Here is an 18,126-nt window from a genome sequence, read left to right as displayed (position 1 = left end):
ACATTATTAGGATATTCTATAGTTGTCATTATTAGTACTTCTTATTATTTGTATGTTTTTCAGCTGTCATTATTAGTGTATTCAAAATTATTCAATATTTGTACATATAAAAGCTATTTAAGAAAACCTTCTAAAATTATCATTATTAAAACATGTTAAAGTTATTATAAATATAATTTTCTAAAACTTTGATTATTAGTACACATTATATTTATCATTAATAGTACTATCGACCATATTCATTATTAGTATATTCTAAACTTCTCATATTAATGTTATCATTAATAGTTCCGACTGAGAATGCCATTCTTAGTATATTCTGAACTTGTTACTACTAGTGCATATTAAAGTATCATTAAAAGTATATTCTAAACTTGTCATTACTAGTATTTTGTATTTTTTCATTAAAGTAATTATTAGTACACATTAAAGATTTTACTAATAGTACCTGCTAAACGCTATACTTTTTTTCTAAACTTCCCATTTTTATTGTAAATTAAACTTTTCATCATCATTTCACCTAGAATTTATCTTTAATAGTGCTTTCCAAACTTGTCATTATTAGTATATTCTAAACTTCTTATTGTTAGTATATACTAAACTTATCACTATCAATAGACATCAAAGTTATCATTAATAGTACCTTCTAAACTTGGCATTATTAGTATAATCTAAGCTTGTTGTAATTAGTACAAATTAACGTTATCAATTATAGCACCTTCTAGACTTACCCTGATTAGTATATTGTACCTTGTTTATACTAGTACACATTAAAGTTGTCGTTTATAGTACCTTCTAAAAGTTGTCATTAAGGTACCTTCTGAACTTATCTTTACTTGTATATTACAAAAATGATGCTATTAGTGCATTCTAAACTTGTCATTATTACCACATTACCACATATTAGTACATACACATACATACATACACATACATACATATACCAAGGGAGGTAGCCAAAAAAAAAAAGGCATAAAATAATTCCCACCCATTTCATCATTGAATACACTCCACAGCCCTCCACCCTCCCTCTTAGCTTAGCACCTCCCGGATGACGTGTCATCCCTGCACCTTGTCTACTGTCCTGGGTCAGAAGCAGTGTCGCAAGACACAGCACGTCCACAGCAAGGCCGCTTCATTAAATCGGCGACCCCCCTCTCCGTCCCCCAATTGCATAAAAAGAGAAAACGGGGAGAAATCCCTTCGGGCTGCGTCAAATTTTGCTCACACATACTACCTCACCCCCCATCCCCCACCCATTCCACCTCATGCATCACATCATCCATATACAACCATTCTCCATTCACCCCTGTCTTCTGTCCTCTCCCATCCTTCCTCAACAGACATTCCCCTCTTCCCCAAAGCCCCCTTCACCCCATCCATCCATCTCATCCTAGGACATCCCCTCATGTTCATTCCCTCCACATCTGCCTTCCATACCTCTTTTACTGGTCTTTCTTCACTCATTCTTTCCATGTGTCCAAACCATCCCAATACTCTTTCATCAACCCTATCTACCAACTCCCTTTCCACCTCTGTTCTCCTCCTCACCTCCTCATTTCTCACTCTATCTAGCATAGTAACCCACATCATACTTCTCAAGACACCTCATCTCAAACACATTCAAACTCCTTCTCCATGTTTCTGCCCCATACAGTGCTGTTGGCTCAATCACTCCTTCATACAGTCTCCTCTTAGCATCCATTCCCAAATGTCTATTCCTCATTACACTCTTCAATCCACCAAGGCATTTACTCGCTTCACTCAATCTACATTCTACCTCCACCTTCACTCCACCTTTTCCTGCCACATTTGCACCCAAGTATCTAAAACTATCCACTTCCTCCAGTCACTCTCCCTTAATGCTCACTTCCAGTCTACTGCCAGTTTCACCCCTTGTTCATCACATCACCTTACTTTTACCCACATTTATCTTCAGCTTTCTTCTATCACATACTCTCCCAAACTCTGTCACCAACTTCCTCAATCCCTCCTACGATCCTGCCACAAGCGCAGTGCCGTCCGCAAACAACAGCTGCCTCACCTCCCACTATTCTCCATTTTCTTTAACCATCTCCAATCCCTGACCCACTGCCCTTGCATTTACATCTCGCACCACCCCATCCATGTATAAGTTGAACAGCCAGGGTGACATAAAGCATCCCTGACGAAGTCCCACCTTTACTTCGAGCCACTCACTCTCTCCATTTCTAATCCTTACACAAGCTCTACTACTCTCATAAAAACTCTTGACGGCTCCTAGAAGCTTTCCTCCTATCCCATATATCTGCATAACTTCCTACAGTGCCTTTCTGTCTACCCTATCGTAAGCCTTTTCCAGATCCATAAAAGCCCAAAAAGCATCCTTCCCCTTTCCTATAGCTTTCTCACATATTTGTCTTACCACAAAGCTCTGATGTACACAACCTCTACCCGTCCTGAATCCACACTGTTCCTCACCAGTTACTCCCTCTCTTCCTCTCCTAATCCTCTCAATCAAGATCCTCCCATAAGCCTTCCCAACTACACTTAACAAGCTAATCCCTCTGAAACTACTGCATTCACACTTGTCCCCTTTTCCCTTATAAAGTAGAACTATACAGGCACTCCTCCAATCCTCAGGCACTCTACCCTCTCTCCAGCAAACATTAAATAACCTCACCATCCAGTCCGCCATCACTGTACCTCCTTTTTTTAAACATTCTGCATGGCATCCATCCAGTCCAGGTGACTTGCCTGCTTTCATCATCTTAACAACTGCCTTCACTTCATCCTTCCTTATTTCTCCTCCATTTTCCTCACTCAATAAGGTACTATGAATGATAACTTTAATGTGTACTGATAATGACAAGTTTAAAATACAGTAATAATGACAAGTTCAGAAAGTACTATTACTGTAAACTTTAATAAAATTCAGTAATGACAAATTTAGAAAACACCAATAATGAGATGTTTAGAAGGTACTATTAATGATAACTTATAGGGCAAATGGCAAATGATGACAAGTTTAGAATATACTAATGAAAAGTTAAGAAGCTACTATCAATGATAACTTCAATGTGTACTAATACTGTCAAGATTATGATATGCTAATAATCACAAGTTTGAAAGGTACAGTAAAATATATAAAAAATGGCATGCTTAGAAGGAAACTTTAGAAGATAAGTTTAGAATACACTGATAATGACAAGTTTAATATAATAATAATGACGATTTTAGAAGGTGCTAATATGTGCTAATGTGGTAATAATGACAAGTTTAGAATACACTAAAAATAGCATTTTTGTAATATACAAGTAAAGATAAGTTCAGACTACCTTAATGACAACTTTTAGAAGGTACTATTTATGATAACTTTAATGTGTACTAATATAAACAAGGTACTATATACTAATGAGGGTAAGTTTAGAAGGTACTATAATTGATAACGTTAACTTGTACTAATAACGACAAGCTTGGAATATACTAATAATGCCAAGTTAGGTACTATTATGGATAACTTTAATGTCTATTAATAGTGATAAGTTTAGTATGTGAGAAGTTTAGAATACACTAATAATGACAAGTTTGGAAAGCACTATTAAAGATCAAATCTATGCGAAATGATAATGAAATGTTTAGAATATGACAAATTATAATCTTATTTATAATAAAATGGGAAAGTTACAAAAAACGTATAGCGTTTAGCAGGTGCTATTAATAAAATCTTTAATGTGTGCTAATAATTACTTTAGCGAGTACTAATAATGAAAAATTTACAAAATACTAGTAATGATATGTTTAGAATATACTTTTAATGATAACTTTAATATGCACTAATAGTAACATGTACAGAATATACTAAGAATAACATGTTCAGTCGGAGCTATTGATGATAACTTTAATATCAGAAGTTTAGAATATATTTATAATGAATATTGTTGATAGTACTATTAATAATATATACAATGTGTACTAATAAGCCAAAGTTTAGAAAATGACATCTATAATAACTTTAATATGTTTTATTAATGACAATTTTAGAAGATTCTATTAAATTATTTTGATATCTACTAACATTAAATAATTTGATTTGTACTAATGATGAAAAGTTTAGAATATACTAACTATAGAATATCAACATAGTATGTATTATTAAGGACAAATTTATAATATTCTAATAATGACAAGTTTAGAAGGTACTATTGCATGATAACTTTGATGTGCACTAATAATGACAAATTTAGAATATGCTAGTAATAGAAATTTTGTAATATACAAATAATGTGAAGTTTAGAAGGTATTATTAATAATAGCTTTAATGTGACAAGTTTACAATATACTTATAATGCAAGGTACAAATGATAACTTTTATGTCTACTAATACTGGAAAGGCTAGAATATACCAACAATGACTTTAGTGTGTACTAATAATGAAAAAAATATATACTAATAACGTAAGTTTCTAATATACTAATATTGGCTAGTTTAAAAGATATATTGATATAATGCATTTAACTTTGACAAGTTTAGGTATTATTAATAATAACTTTAATGTGTACTAATAATCAGAAAATGACAATATACTAATAAAAAGAGGTTTAGTATGTGTACTAATAATGGAAAGATTAGAATATACCAATAATTACAAGTTTAAAGGGTACTGTTTAGGATAACTATAATCTATACTAATAATAAGCAAGTTTGTAACATACTAATAAGGACAAGTTTAGAATGATAAATTTAATGTGTACAAATTTAATGTATACAAATGTGTACAAATTTAATGTATACAAAGTTTAGAATATGGTAATGATAACAAGTTTAGAATGTACTATTAAGATATCTAATGTGTACTAGTAGTGACAAGTTTAGAATTTAGTAATAATGAGAAGCTTAGAAGGTACTGTCATTGACAAGTTTAGAATGTACTAATAGTGAAAAGTTTGGAAAATATTATCAATGATAATGTTAACGTTATACTAATATATACAAATACAAAAAACTACAAAAAACATACAAAAAATACAAAACAAATACAAATACAGATACAAATACAAATTTACAAGCTATTGATAATAATTTTAATGAGTTCTGAAAATGAAAAGTTTAGAATATACCAATAGTAAGTTTAGAATAAGCTAATAATAAAAATTTTGGAATGTACATTTAATGATAACTTTAATGTGGAGTAGTAAGGACAGGTTAAAGGTACTATTAATAGTAACTTTAAAGTAAACTAATAATGACTTATTTAGAGTATACTAATATTAAGTTTAGGATATACAAATAAAGGCCGGGTAGGTACTATTAATGATAACTTTAATGTGTACCAATAATGAGATGTTTAGAATATACTAAAAATTACAATTTTATAAAGAACTATTTAGAATATACTAATAATGACAAGTTTAGAAAGTACCATTAATGATAACTGAAAAGTTTATAACATATAAATAATAAAAAATTTAGAATAAAAAATAATGACAAGTTTAGAAGAAACTAATGTTGACATGTTTAAAATATAGCAATAATGATATGTTTAAAAGATCCTATAACTTTAATGTGTACTAATAATGGCACGTGATAATAAGAAGTTTAGAAGGTACTGTTAATGAAAGTTTATAATATACTAGTAAGTTGAGAAGTTACTGTAATTGTTAACTATAATATGTACTAATAATGATAATGTACTAATAATAAGCAAGTTTGTAACATACTAATAAGGACAAGTTTAGAATGATAAATTTAATGTGTACAAATTTAATGTGTACTAATAATGGAAATTTGAATATATTGATAATAAAGATTAGAATATACTATTAATGATAAGTTTACTAATATTGACGAGTTTTGAATACACTAATAATGATATGTTTAGAATATACTGGTTTGAATTATAATAATAATGACAAGGCATATCTCCTAATAATCACAGGTTTAGAATATACCTACAATGACATTTAGAATATACTAAGATTGACAAGTTTAGAAGATACTGTTAAAGGTAAGTTTAATGTTTAGAAATAGTGACAAGTGTGGAATATACTAATAACGATAAGTTTACAAGGTTCTACTAATGATAACTTTGTTTTGTACTAATAATGACAAGTTTAGCATATAAGTTTAATGTGTATTAAAGAATACAACTTTAAGGTGTACTAATCCAATAATGACAAAATTAGAATATAATAAGAATGAGTTTAGAATATACTAATAATAATAAGTTTAGAATATACTAATAATGAAAATTTATAATATTCGAACAATGACAAGTTTACAATGACACTAATTACAATGACTGCTAATTATAAATTCAATGTGTACTAATAATCACAAGTTTGCAATATGACATTAATATGTAGTAATAATGACAAGTTTGAAATAATGACAAGTTAGAAGTTGCTATTAATGATAACTATGATACCTACTAATAATGAGTTTTCAATATTCTAACAATGACATATTTTGAAGACACTACAGTAATAGTAACAAATTTACAAGGTATTATTAATGATAAATTTAGTATGTACTAATAATAACGAGCTTAGAATATACTAAGAATGACAAGTTTAGAATAATGACATGTTTAGAATATACTAATGATATGCTTACATGATATTTATGATAATCTTAATGTGTATAAGTTTAGAATATATTAATAATGACAAGTTTAGAAATTACTAAAATGACAACTTTAGAAGGTTCTATATATGATAACTATGATTTGTACTAATAATGACAAGTTTAGAACGTACAAATATAGCCAAATTTAGAATGTACAATAAATGAAAACTTTAATGTTTTCTAATAATTAATGTTTGGAATATACTAATAATGACAACTTTAATATGTACAAGTTTACAATATTGTAATAATGAGAAATTTAGAAGGTTATATTAATGATAACGTTAATGTGTAGCAATAATGACACGTTTGAATTATATTAGTAATGCAAAGTTTAGTAAATACAAATAATAGCAAAATTAGAAGTTGCTATTAAAAATAAATATAATACATACTAATAATGATTAGTTTAAAAAAATAACAATGTCATATTTAGAAGCCACTAATATCCACAAGTTTAGAGTATACTAAAAATTACAAGTTTTAAATAATGGTAAACTTTGAAATATATTAGTATTACCAAGTTTAGAATATACTAATAATGATAAGCTTACAAGGTCATAATAATGATAACTTTAATAGGTATTAATAATGACAAGTTTAGAATACTAAAGATATGTTTAGTATTTACTAATACTGATATGTTGCGCATATAAGAGCAATGACACCTTTAGAAAGTATTGTTAATGATAACTTTAATGTGTACTAATAATGAAGGTTTAGAACATACAAATATTGACAAGCTTTAATGTGTATTAATAATGACAAGTGTAGAATATACTAATAGTTACATATTTAGAATATGCTAATAATGTCAGGTTTAGAATATAATTTTAGAATAATGATAAACTTAAGAATATATTAGTATTGTCAAGTTTGAAATATACAATGATAACCTTAATGTGCACTAATAATGACAAGTTTTGAATACCAAAGAAGCTCTGTTTAGTATTTATTAATACTGATATGTTTTGAATAAAAGAACAATGACAAGAAATAATGACAAAATAAAATAATGACAAATGTAGAATATACTAATAATGACAAATTTAGAATATGCTAATAATGTCAGGTTTAGAATACTTGTAATGGCAAGTTTAGAATATACTAATAATAACGAAGTTAGAAGGTATTATTAATGATAAATTTAGTGTGCTTCTAAACTTGTCATTATTAGTATATTCTAAACATGTCATTATTAGTACATTCTAATAATCATTCTAAATAGTATTCTAAATAGTATCTTCTAAATCTGTCATTATTAGAATGTTCTAAACTTGTCATTATAAGATATCATTAATAGTACCATTAGTGTTCTATACTTTCCATTATTAGTACACATTAAAGTTATCATTAATAGTACATTTTAGTTATTGATTAGTGTAGAGGGTACTATTAATGACTAATTTTCATTAAACATAAGTTTAGAACACACTAATAATGCCAGGTTTAGAAGATACTAATAAAAATAAGATTAGTAGGTACTATTAATGATAGAATTAATGTGTACTAATAATGTCAAACTTGGAATATAGTGATAATGAAAAGATTAGAAAATACTATTAATGATAAGTTTTCTAATAATGACGAGTTTTGAATATACTAATAACGAAATCTTTAGAATATACTAGTTTAAACTATAATAATAATGACAACTGTAACATATTGCCAAGTTTAGAATATACTAATAATGATATATTTAATATAAACTATTAATGGCAAGTTTAGAACATACTAATAATGACAAGTTTAGAATATTCCAATGTAGACATGTTTAGAATATATGTATAATGAGAAATTTGGAAAGTAATATTAATGATAAATTTAATGTGTACTAATAATGAAAAGTATAGAACATTCTAATTATGACAAGTTTAAAAGGTACTATTAATTATATCTTTGATGTGTACTAAATAATGACAAGTTTAGAATATTCCGATAATGATGCTATTAATGATAACTAATAATGACGAGTTTAGAATATAATAATAATATCAAATTTAAAGGGTACTGTTAATGATAAGTTTCGAAGGTACTATTAATGACTTCAATTTTTACTAGTGATAAGTTTAGAACATACTAATAATGTCAAGTTTAGAATGTCTAGAATGTACTAATTTAAACGATAACAATAATGATAAGGTTTAATGACAACTTTAACATATACTAATATTGCAAATTTTAGAATATACTAATAATGATAAGTTTAGAACGTCCTATTAATGATAAAATTGATATGAAGTATTAATGACAAGTTTAGAATATACCAATGAAGACATGTTTAGTATATACAGAAGTTTAGAAAGTACTATTAATGATAACTTTAATGTATACTAATAATGAAAAGTATAAAACATTCTAATGATGAGAAGTTTAAAAGGTCCTATTAATGATATCTTTTATGTGTACTTACAATGACAAGTTATATTCTAAAATATAACTAATGATGATGAGTTTAGAATATACTAATTATTACAAGTTTTTTACCAATAAGTTTAGAACATACTAGTAATGTCAAATTTAGAATGTACTAATAAAAAGAAGATTAGATGGTACTTTTAATGATAAATTCAATGTGTACTAATAATAACGAGTTTTGAATATACTAATGATGATATGTTCAGAATATACTAGTTTGAATTATAATAATAATGACAAAGTTAGAATAATGACAACTTTAACATATACTAAAATTGTCAGACTTAGAATATACTAATGATAACGTCCTATTAATGATAAATTTAATATGAACTATTAATGACAAGTTTAGAACATACAAATAATGACAAGTTGAAGACACATTTAGAACATACCAATATTAACATATTTAGCATATACGTATAATAAGAAGTCTAGAAAGTACTATCAATGATAACTTTAATGTGTACTAATATTGAAAAGTATAGAATACTCTAATGGTGACAGGTTTAAAAGGTACTATTAATGATATCTTATAATGACAAGCTTATAACATTCTCTAATAATGACAGATTTAGAATACTATTTAGAATACTATTTAGAATAATTGTTAGAATATATAATGACAGTTTAGAATATACTAATGATGACAAGTTTACAGGGTAATATTTATGATAACTTCAATGTTTACTAATAACAAATTTAGAATATACTGATAATAAGAGGTGTGCGATTAATATCATTAATCGCACACTTCTTATTATCAGTATATTATTTGCACAAATAATGTCAAATTTAGAATATGGTAATAATCGGTACTTTTGATCATTTTATTGTGTTGTAATAATGTCAAGATTAGAATATAATAGTAATAATAACTTTAATGTATATTGATACTGACAAGATTAAGATTCTCTTAGCAATATCTTTAACGTGTACTATTAAAGAAAGTTTAGAATATACTAATAATGACAAGTTTAATGTGTCATAATGTCATATTTAAAAGGTACAATTAATTGAAACTTTAATGTGTACTAATAAAGAAAAGTTTAGAGTTTTTGAATAATGACAAATAATAACAGGTTTAGAAAACTCTAATAATGATTACTAGTTAATGTTTGAAATTATGACAAATTGAAAAGGAATTATCAATGATAACTTTAATATGTCCTAGTAATGACAAGTTTAGAATATACGATTAATGACATTTTTAGGTACTTCTAGTAAAATACTTTAATGTGTACTAATAATGACAAATTGAGATTATGGTATTAATGATAATTTTAACGAGTGCAAGTTTAGGATATACCAATAACGACAAAATCAGAAGATTCTTTTAATAGTAACTCAAATATGTACTAAGAATGAAAACTTTAGAATATACAAGGTTATACAAGTTTGGAAGCTACTATTAATGATAACATTAATGTGTACTAATGATAAAAGTTGAGAATATACTATTATGGGTAAGTTTATAACATACTAATAATGACAAGTTTAGAAAGTACTATTAATGGTAAGTTTAATGTATAGTGATTATGATACGTTAAGAATATACTTATAATGACAAGTATAGAGGATACTAATAATGACAAGTTTACAAGATACTCTTAATAATAACTAATACTAATAATGAGAACTTTAAAGTGTACTATTAATGGCAAGTTTAGGATATACTAATAATGAAATTTTAGAATATTTTATTAATGATAACTTTAAAGTGTACCAATAGTGACATGTGACAAGTACATGTTGAGAAAGTACTATTAATGATAACTCTAATATGTACTCATAATCACATGTTTAGAATATACTAATATCGATAAGTTTAGAACATAATGATAACTTTAATATGCACTAATAATGGCAATTGTAGAGGATACTGATAATAACAAATATTAGAAAATATTATGAAAGTTGAAAATATATTATTATGAATAGTAATAATGATACGTTAAGAATAGTAATAATGATACGTTAAGAATAGTAATAATGATACGTTAAGAATAGTAATAATGATACGTTAAGAATATACTAATAAGAACAAGTTGAGAACTTACTAATAATGAGAAGTTTACAATACAAATAATGATCAGATTAAAGATACTATTAATGATAAATTTAATGTGTACTATTAATGACAATTTCAGAATATACTAATAAATAAATTTTAGAACATTCTACTAATGATAACTTTAAAGTGTACCAATAGCTTAGAATATGAAAGATAATTACATGTTTAGAAAGCACTATTAATGATAATTCTAATATATACTCAAGGGTACTAATAATCACATAATTTGTACTAATAAGGGCAAGTTTAGAAGGTACTATTAATGATAACTTTAATATGCACTAATAATGGCAATTGTAGAGGATATTCTTAGTATATTCTAAACTTGTTACTATTAGCGCATATTAAAGTTATAGTGAAAAATTTACAAAATACCAGTAATGGCATGTTTAGAATATACTTTTAATAAGTATATTCTAAACATGCCATTACTGGTATTTTGTAAATTTTTCACTATTAGTACTCATTAAAGTAGTTATTATTACATATTAAAGTACCTGCTAAACGCTATACGTTTTCTTTCTAAATTACACTTTGTCATATTCTAAACTTTTCATTATCATTTCGCATAGATTTTATCTTTAATAGTGATTTCCAAACTTGTCATTATTAGTATATTCTAAACATATCACTATTAATAGACATTAAAGTTATCCTTAATAGTACCTTCTAAACTTGGCATTATTAGTATATTCCAAGCTTGTCGTTATTAGTACAAGTTAACGTCATCAATTAGTACACATTAAAGTTATCTAAAAGTTGTCATTAAGGTACAGTCTGAACTTATCTTTACTTGTATATTACAAAAATGCTAGTTTTAGTGTATTCTAAACTTGTCAATATTTCCACATTACCACATATTAGCACCTTCTAAAATCGCCATTATTATTATATTAAACTTGTTATTATCAGTATATTCTAAATTTATCTTCTAAAGTTTTCTTCTAAATATGCCATTTTTTATATTTTCACTGTACCTTTCAAATTTGTGATTACTAGCATATCATAATCTTGACAGTATTAGTACACATTGAAGTTATCATTAACTTTTTTAACTTTTCATTAGTATGTTCTAAACTTGTCGTCATTTGCCATTTGCCATTTGCCATATAAGTTATCATTAATAGTGCCTTCTAAACATATAATTTTAGTATAATTTAAACTTCTTATTATTGGTGTTTTTTAAATTTGTCAATATTGGAATTTATTAAAGTTTACAGTAATAGAACTTTCTGAACTTGTCATTGTTACTGCATTTTAAACTTGTCATTATTAGTACGCATTAAAGTTATCATTAATAGTACCTTATAAACTTGTCTTTGTAACTACACATTAAAGTTATCATTAATAGTATCTTTCTAAATTTGTCATTTTAGTACTCATTTAATTCAATATCAATAGTACCCTCTACACTTGTCAATTTTTGTATATTATAAACTTGTTATTATTAACACATATCTGAGTTATCATTAAAAGCTTCTACACGTTAAAGTTATCATTAACAATACTTTATAAAGTTGTCATTGTCCGTATATTCGAAAAAATATCAGTATTAGTATATCTTCTTTATTATTCTAAACTTGTCATTATCAGTACACATTAAAGTTATCATTATTAGGACCATTATTAGTATATTCTAAACTGGGCAATACTAATATATTCCAAAGTTTATAATTATTTAAAACTTGTCATTATTAGTATACTCTAAAGTTACCATTAATACTGGCTTTTTAATATGACATTGTTAGCTTTTTTTTAAACTAATCATTATTAGTACATATTATAGTTATCATTGATAGCAACTTCTAATTATGTTATTATTATTATCTATTAAACTTTACATTATCAATATAATTAAAACGTGTCATTATTGCTACACATTAACATTATTATTAATATAACCTTTTAATCTTTATTACACTATTGTAAACATGTGATTATGTGTACATAATACATGTATTGTAATAACATGTCAATAATAACATATAACATGTGAATAGGTGTACATATTCAAGTTATCATTAATGGTGCCTTTAAACTTGTCATTATTAGCATATATCAAACATTATATTAAACATCACTTCTTCAAACATATCTTCTTTGGTATTCTAAACTTTATTAGTATACATTGAAGTTATCATTACTAGGACCTTGTATCCTTACCATTATTAGTACATCCTACATTTGGTAATAATAATATATTCCGAGTTTATCATTATCCTAAACTTGTCATTATTACTATATTCTAAACTTTTGAGTATTAGTACATATTATTGATAACTAATGAAAATTTTAATTTATGATATGGGAAATTTATAAAAAAAAAAATTATAGCGTTTAGCAGGTACTATTATCAAAATCTTTAATGTGTACTAACAATTACTTTAATGAGTACTAATAGTGAAAAATTGACAAAATACTAGTAATGACATGTTTAGAATATACTTTTAATAACTTTAATATGCACTGATAGTAACAAGTTTAGAATATACTAAGAATAACATGGAACTATTGATGATAACTTTAATACCAAAAATTTAGAATATATTAATAATGAATATTGTCTATAGTACTATTAATGATATATACAACAATAACCAATAATCAAAATTTTAGAAAATGATATTTGTAATAACTTTAATATGTTTTAATAATGACAATTTTAGGTTCTATTAGATATCTTTGATATGTACTAATATTGAATAATTTGATCTGTGTTAATAATAAAAAGTTTAGAATATACTAACAATGACAACCATAGAATATCAGCATAATGTATATTAATAGGGACAAATTTATGATATTCTAATTATGACAAGTTTAGAAGGTATTATTAATGATAGCTTTAATGTGTACTAGTAATAACAAGTTTGGAATATACTAATAATAACAAGTTTAGAAGGTACTATTGCATGATAACTTTAATGTGCACTAATAATGATAAATTTAGAAATAGCAATTTTGTAATATACAAATGATGTCAAGTTTAGAATGTATAGCTTTAATGTGACAAGTTTACAATATACTGATAATGCAAGGCACAGTTATGATAACTTTTATGTGTGCTAATAATGGAAAGACTAGAATATACCAATGTATACTAATAATGAAAACTTAAAAGATACTAATAATGGCAAGTTTGTAATATACTAATAATGACTAGTTTAAAAGATATATTGATAATGCATTTAACTTTGACAAGTTTAGAAGGTATGTTTTGTTTATTTGTATTTTTCATGTTTATATATGTATTTCGTGTCACAATCCAAATATCACATTAGTTTTGACGTAACATCGAGATTTCTTTAATTATTCTTGATTTTATATTTCATTGTTATATACGCAACCTTTCTCTACAGTAGTTAATTGATTAAATCTATTTTAGCATTCTAAGGATAATTATACAACATCTAGTATTTTTTTCATAATATGAAGTGTATTTAAGAGCTACAATATTAGTAAGAACAAAATAAACAACACAACTTTGCACTGCAAGTGTTTTGATGACTCTTCTCATGATTAGAAGTGCTTTGACGATCGAAATTTTCTAGAATGCATGCTTTCGTCTTTTCTGACTAGTGACCATATGTAATCTCCCATCATAGCAGTATTCCATCGTCCTTGATATCTTCTTTCCATAGTTGCGATATCCTGATGAAATCTCTCGCCATGCTCCTCAATGACAGCCCCCAAGTTTTCGGGGAAGAAATCTAGGTGAGAATGCAAGAAATATATCTTCAAGGACATACGACAACCAAGTTTCCTGAAGTTCTCAATAAGCTTTGCCACTATTTGTTTATAATTAGGGCCCTTGTGATTTCCTAGGAATCCACGAACTACATCACGAAATGAACACCAAGCTTCTCTTTCAACTTTGGTCATCGCTCTTTCCAGTTTCTCCGACTTCAACATTTTGTTTACCTGGGGTCCAACAAATATACTACCCTTGAGCTTAGCCTCAGATAGTTTGGGAAACATGAGACAAATTTCTTGGAAAGTTTCGCCTCCAAAATCCAAAGCCTTCACAAACTGTTTGATTAACCCTAGCTTGATATGAAGTGGGGGTAATAAAACTTTTTTCGAATCTACTAGAGGCTGTCTGAGAACATTTAACATTCCTGGCTGCAGTTCAACTCTTGGGGGCCAATGAACTTTATTATAATGATCATCATCAGCCCTGCTGTCCCATAAACAAAGAAAACAGGAATACTTTGTGTATCCCCCTTGTAAGCCAAGCAAAAAGGCTAGCATCTTGAAATCACCACAAACATCCCATTTGAATTCAGCATAATTGATTTTTCCAAGAAGCTGTTTGACATTATGATAGTTTTCTTTCTTCTGTACTTAGTGTGCAAGAGGCAAAGATGGGTTTTTATTTCCATTGTGGAGCAATACTGCTTTGAGACTACGTGTTGAGCTATCTATGAACAGTCGCCATTCTGCAGGATCATGTTCGAGTCCAAGGGCTGTAAACAAACCAGTAACATCCTTACAATAACACATATCATCACTAAAGTCATAGTAAATTTTAAATTCTTCATGTCGTTTCCGGTACACAGATGTCCTGCAGTCTTCTCCTAGTAGATTTCATTCTTTCATCCTTGATGTAAGAAGCTCAGCTCCTGACTTAGTAAGACCTAAGTCTCTGATTAAGTAATCTAGCTCACTCTGACTTGGAAAGTGAGGCTCCGAAGTCGTTCTTGGTGCGAAATCTTCGTCTCCTATTTCATGGCTGCTGCTACCTGCTGACCCTTCAGATGAAATTTCCATTGCATCTTCCATCTGGAAAGAAAGAAATAACTAAATATAGCAACTTCAACAAAGACGAATAGCATTAGTATTCCATATATCTTTAGGAAAGTGAATGTATATTAAGTACTTAATATTGAAGTTAATTAAAAGTAAAGAGAGTATGATAAAAATAAACTTGCATTTTCTGGTGGTTGTGGTACTGGTAAACTATCATCATGTGGGACAGGTGCTCTAGATGATGGTATGTCTGGATACTGCAGAGCTTGTCTTCCTTTCACTTTCCTGTACTTCGTCACATCAATCATACAAAAGTAGCAGTCGTCGTGATGGTTCTTCGGCTCTCTCCATATTCTAGGAATGGCAAAAGGCATTGCCCTTCCTGTACCTCTCAGCCATCCTTCTAGAGTAGATCGGCAGCTTCCGCATATCACATGAGGTGCCCATTCCGAAATAGAGTCTGTACGCTATCCACACTTTAGCACCTCTCACGATCTTATGTAGTACTTGTTTTTTTTTCCAATATAACCACACACATAGCAAAATGTATCAGGAGAATTTTCACATCCTCTAGTAGCCATCTTAACAGGTAAATAGTTCAGTCATTGATCTGAAAGAGAAAATTAGAGAAAAAATTAGTAGCAGACCACATAATTCCAAAATATACATGGTAACATTGAAATTATATGTATTTCTATAACGGTCGATGATACAGAAAAAATAATTGCATATTTGAAATCAGCAGGAAAGATGGATTAATAAACTCTAAAAACAATACAATAAACAAAACTTTTGAAAAAAATGTTACGTTGTGTAATCAGAAGTTTAAATTATACTAATAAAAAGAGGTTTAGAAGTAACATGTATGAGTACTAATAATGGAAAGAATTTAGAATTTAGAATATAATAATAATAATAAGTTTAGAAGGTACTAATAATGATAACGTTAATATGAACTAACAATGACAAGTTTAGAATATATAAAGAAAATCTAGGAGTAATAATGAAAAAATTAGAATATACCAATACTGACAAGTTTAGAATATAACAACAAAAACAAGATTAGAAGGTATTTTTAAAGATAACATTAATGTGTAGTAATCATGAGAATTTTAGAATATACTAATAATGAAGAGTGTGAAAATACAATTAATATATTTATTGTGTACTAACAATGACAAATACAGTATATTTGTAACGACAGCTTGTTTTTATTAGTACACATTAAAGATTAGTATTGATAAGTTTTTAACGTTAATGATAACTTTAATGTGTAATAATATTGACAAGTTTAGAATATACTAATAATTACAAGTTAAAAGGATGCTGTTTATGATTAGTGTATAAGGTACTATTAATAACTTTATTTTTCACTAATGATAAGTTTAGAACACACTAATAATGACAGGTTTAGAAAATACTAATAAAAACAGGATTAGTAGGTACTAATAATGTCAAACTTGGAATATAGTAATGATGAAAAGATTAGAAGATACTATTAGTGATAAGTTTACTGATAATGACAAGTTTTGAATATACTAATAACGACATCTTTAGAATATACTAGTTTAAACTACAATAATAATGAGAAGGTTTAATGACAACTTTAACATATACTAATATTGCCAAGTTTAGAATATACTAATAATGATAGATTTAATATGACAAGTTTAGAACATACTAATAATGACAAGTTTAGAATATTCCAATGTAGACATGTTTAGAATATACGTATAATGAGAAATTTGGAAAGTACAATTAATGATAACTTTAATGTGTACTAATAATGAACATTCTAATGATGACAAGTTTGATTAATGATATCTTTGATGGGTACTAATAATGAAAAGTTTAGAATATTCCGATAATGACAAGTTTAGAAGATACTACTAATAATGACGAGTTTAAAATATACTAATAATTACAAATGTATAGGGTACTGTTAATGATGAATTTCGAAGGTACTATTAATGATTTTATTAGTATGTTCTAAACTTATCATTAGTTTGGAATGTTTAGAATATTCTAGTTTAAATGATAATAATAAAGACATTTTTAACATAAAATTGCCAGGCTTAGAATATACTAATGATAACGTCCTATTGATGATAAATTTGATATGATATTATGACAAGTTTAGAACATACTAATAATGACAAGTTTAGATACATCAATAAAGACATATTTAGAATATACCAATATTGACATGTTTATGATATACGTATAATGAGAAGTCTAGAAAGTACTATTAATGATGACTTTAATGTGTACTAATAATG

Source organism: Oratosquilla oratoria, chromosome 17 (genome assembly GCF_046742065.1).
Source record: "Oratosquilla oratoria isolate Oo_2021 chromosome 17, ASM4674206v1, whole genome shotgun sequence".
In the NCBI taxonomy this organism is placed as follows: Eukaryota; Metazoa; Arthropoda; class Malacostraca; order Stomatopoda; family Squillidae; genus Oratosquilla; species Oratosquilla oratoria.
The sequence above is the reverse complement of the archived record's forward strand: the minus strand, read 5'-3'. Positions refer to the sequence as shown.